Source organism: Leucoraja erinacea, unplaced genomic scaffold, assembly GCF_028641065.1.
Source record: "Leucoraja erinacea ecotype New England unplaced genomic scaffold, Leri_hhj_1 Leri_52S, whole genome shotgun sequence".
Taxonomy (NCBI): domain Eukaryota; kingdom Metazoa; phylum Chordata; class Chondrichthyes; order Rajiformes; family Rajidae; genus Leucoraja; species Leucoraja erinaceus.
The window spans coordinates 848,450-853,413 of record NW_026576432.1 but is presented as its reverse complement, the minus strand read 5'-3'; positions in this window follow the sequence as shown (position 1 = coordinate 853,413).

Here is a 4,964-nt window from a genome sequence, read left to right as displayed (position 1 = left end):
GGCATTGACGCAGCTAGATTGAACGACCCCAATTTAATAGTTGCCGCTGGGCGGCCCTGGAGGTCACGTCGAAACCTACAGCGTTCATTAAAGTCAAATGCAACTCAACGTGTCCCAGTCAGTGCCCGCTGCACGAAAGGGATTCCCCCGCGCGTGCACGCTGCCAGAAAGGGATTCCCCCTGCGCGTGCACGCTGCCAGAAAGGAATTCCCCCGCGCGTGCACGCTGCCAGAAAGGGATTTCCCCTGCGCGTGCACGCTGCCAGAAAGGGTTTCCCCTGCGCGTGCACGCTGCCAGAAAGCCCCCCCACCCCTGCGCGTGCACGCTGCCAGAAAGGGATCCCCCCCCCCCCTGCGCGTGCACGCTGCAAGAGGGGATTAGAGAAGTCAACGTTCACACCGAAGATAGACATAACATGCTGGAGTAATTCAATTTTCACACCGCTGGGGTGTAAACTACCCGAGTGAAATATGAGGTGCTGTTCCTCCAATTTGTGGTGGGCCTCACTCTGACAATGGAGGAGGCCCAGGACTGGAATGAATGATTGAACGAATGAATAATGCATGAATGAATGAATGAATGTATGAATGAATGTATGTTTGAATGAAGTAATGAATGAATGCTTTATTGCCACATGCGACAAGTCACGTGAAATTCATTGCTTGCATCCCCAAGGTATAGGGAGGTTTCACGACAGTCGGGTCACAAACCATGACCCGTACTGTTGCCACGCTACTCCAAGTGGAGTACACGCGGTGAACTGCAGGTAGGCACTTACCATTGTTTCCAGCGTAGCGGGCCCGTTAAAACCCGCTGAAATTGTCAATTTTGCGCTGTAAATAATGATGGAAATCGGGATAAGCGTGTGAGACATTTAGCCTACTTCACAATTCCAAAAATGAGGGGAAATGACGATAGATAGAAGCGAGAGCTGAAGGGACAACGACAGACATAGTGCTTGGCGAACATTGGCCGTTTGCTCACTGCATTTCATCAACAGTAAGGCATTATTTGTGTTTTTTTCTTGATTCCTTTGGCATCTAAAAAGTTTCAGAAATGATAAATCTGGCTGTAATTTTTTTTAATCGCCCATGGTTCTCGTGGGTTTTTACATGATCTTGTCATCATATTCAGCGCGGACATTGGGGGTGGAAGTTGTTGGAAGCAACTGCAGGTGCTGCGTTAAACCGAAGATAGACACAAAAAGCTGGAGTGACTTAGCGGGACAGGCAGCGTCTCTGGAGAGAAGGAATGGGTGACGTTTCGGATCGAGACCCTTCTTCAGACTGGTTAGGGATAAGGGAAACGAGAGATTTAGACCATGATGTAGAGAGATAAAGAACAATGAATGAAAGATATGCAAACAAAGTAATGATGATCAAGGAAACAGCTGTTTATTGGGTGAAAACAAGTTCAAGTTCAAGTGACATTTAGAAACATAGAAATTAGGTGCAGGAGTAGGCCATTCGGCCCTTCGATCCTGCACCGCCATTCAATATGATCATGGCTGATCATCCAACTCGGTGTCCCGTACCTGCCTTCTCTCCATACCCCCTGATCCCATTGGCCTCAAGGGCCACATCTAACTCCCTCTTAAATATAGCCAATGAACTGGCCTCAACTACCCTCTGTGGCAGAGAGTTCCAGAGATTCACCACTGTCTGTGTGAAAAAAGTTCCCCTCATCTCGGTTTTAAAGGATTTCCCCCTTATCCTTAAGCTGTGAACCCTTGTCCTGGACTTCCCCAACATCGGGAGCAATCTTCCTGCATCTAGCCTGTCCAACCCCTTAAGAATTTTGTAAGTTTCTATAAGATCCCCTCTCAATCTCCTAAATTCTAGAGAGTAAATTCTAGAGATTTCTTGTCGCATACACCAATTGGGGCAGTGACATTTGAATTAGCATGCAGCACGCAAATAAGATAAACACAAGACTGTGGTATTTAACATAAAACATCCCCCACAGCGGAATCAACGTTTCCCACTGTGAGGGAAGGCAACAAGCTTCAATCAAGAAGCAGGTGCGACTTGTGTGGGGGAGGGATAGAGAGGGAGGGCATGCCAGGGCTAGCTGAAATTAGAGACATTAATATTCATACCACTGGCTGTCCAAGCTGCCCAAGCGAATGTGGATGCAAGGACCTGTTCCTGCTCTGTTGACACAGAGTGTTGGAGGAACTCAACGGGTCAGGCAGCAACTGTGGAGGAAAAGGATGGCTGACATTTCGGGACAGGACTGTTCTTCAGACTTCCTATCCCTTCCCACCTGTGTCCAAGACATCTCATACTCCCTTCAAATAAAATCAAAACTCGTCCCCCTAAGCTGTACTGGTCTGTGACGATTGTAAGAAACATACAAGCATCACTAGAGAACATTTTAGTGCCATTGTGTGCTGAGATTGTTGTCAAAACTTTTATTTTATTCTTGTGTTCATATATGTTTGTGAAAACCTCCAAAGTCTCCACTGCTTGAAGCAGCGTAGTCTCCCCCGGTGGTGCTGGATACGGCCACGTGTCTGCAAACTAAAACACAGTTCGCTCTGGTTCAACCTTCAAAGTTCAAACCTCTGGAGAAAAGTTGGTGAGAAACTTCAGACCCCAGTGTCTGCACACAGCGCATGCGCAGCCCTGGGGCACCGCGTCTTCACGTCACCGCGTCACCCTGGCAACGGCCATGGCAACCGGGGACGCCGGAAGCGACAGGCAAACAACAGCAGCACCGCCATGAGTGTGAGTAATCTCAACCTCCCCTCTCACCCCCACCTTCCCCCACCCCTCCCCCACCCTCCCCCACCCCCCTCAACCTCACTCCCCTCCCTCTCACTCCCCCCCCCTCTCTCTCACCCCATCTTCCCTCACCCTCCCTCAACCTCACTCCCCTCCCTCACACTCACCCCCCTCTCTCACACTGTCCCCCTCAACACCTCCCACCCCTCAACCCCCCCCTCTCTCACCCCTCTCCATCCTCCCTCCACATCCTCCCTCACCCTCAACACCCCTCTCACCCCATCTTCCCTCGCCCTCCCTCACCCTCACTCACCTCACCTCCCCCCTCTCCCACTCACCCCCCTATCCCACTCACCCCCTCTCTCTCATCCTCTCCCCCTCACCCACCCCATCCTCACCCTCAACCTCCCCCCCCTCCCTCCCTCCCTCTCCCCCTCACCTCCCTCTCTCACCCCTCCCCATCCTCCCTCCCCATCCTTCTTCACCCACAACCCCCCTCTCATCCCACCCCATCCCATCCTCCATCATCATCACCCCCCCCCTCCCTCCCTCTCCCCCTCAACCCATCCTCCTCACCCCCTAAAACCCATTCCCTTGCTCCCCCCTTCATTTCCTCTCCCCCTCCCCCTCCTCCCCCCTCCCCACGCCTCCCCTCCTCCCCTTCCCCCTCCCTCCCACCCCCCTACCCCTTCCTTCATCCCTTTCCTCTTCCCCCTCTCTCCTCATCCCCCTCCTCTCCCCCCCTCCCTCTCCCCTCATCTTCCTCCCCAACCCCCTTCCCCCTCCTTCATACCACCCCCTTCTCTCCCCTCACACCCCCCCCCCTCCACTCCTTGCTGCAGCACAATACAATATGCAAACATAATAAATAATATTAAAAACACTCAGAAAAAGAACAACAAATAATAACAGTGCAATAATAATAATAATAATAATAGTCTGTTGTAGTTCAGAGCTTATGAGGTTGTGGTGTTTAATAGCCTGGTGGCTGTGGGGAAGAAGCTGTTCCTGAACCTGGACCTTACAGTTCTCAGGCTCCTGAACCTTCTTCCCGATGGCAACGGAGAGATGAGTGTGTGGCCAGGATGGTGTGGGTCTTTGATGATGTTGGCTGCCTTTTTGAGGCAGCGACTGCGATAGATCCCTTCGATGGTGGGCAGGTCCGAGCCGGTGATGGACTGGGCAGTGGTCACAACTTTCTGCATTCTTTTCCGCTTCTGGACGTTCAAGTTGCCGAACCAGGCCACGATGCAGCCAGTCAGCATGCTCTCTACTGTGCACCTGTAGAAGTTCAAGAGAATTCCCTTAGACATATAGATTATATATAGACATATACACAATGCCGAACACCACCGCTCGGTCCACATTAACCAACCTGATCTCCCGGTGACTCAGCACTTCAACTCCCCCTCCCATTCTAAATCTGACCTCTCTGTCCTGGGCCTCCTCCATGGCCAGAGTGAGCACCACCGGAAATTGGACGAGCAGCACCTCATATTCCGCTTGGGCAGTCTGCACCCTAGCGGCATAAACATTGAATTCTCCAATTTCCAGTAGCCCTTGCTGTCTTCTCCCCTTCTCAGCTCTCCCTCAGCCCTCGGGCTCCTCCTCTTCCTTTTTCCTTTCTTCTTGGCCCGAAACGTTGCCTATTTCCTTCGCTCCTTAGATGCTGCTGCACCCGCTGAGTTTCTCCAGCACTTTTGTCTACCTTCATATACACACACATGCTCACACACACACTCGCTCACACACACACACACTCACACACACACACATGCACACACACATACACACACACACATATACACACGCACACACGCACATACACACACACACACACACACACACGCTCACACACACACACACACACACACATGCACATACACACACACACGCACACACACGCTCACACACACACGCGCACACACACGCACACACACACACACACGTACACACACACACACACACATGCACACACACACACACACACCCACACACACACGCGCACACACACACACACACACGCTCACACACACATTCATACGCGCACACACACACACACACACACACACACACACACACGCGCACACACACACACACGCACACACGCACACGTACACACGCACACACGCACACTCAAAAATCAAAGAACAATAGTGCAATAATAACAATAATAGTGCAATCTATGTAGTTCAGAGTTTATTTGACGGGGTGTACGATAGTTGTACTGCACATTCA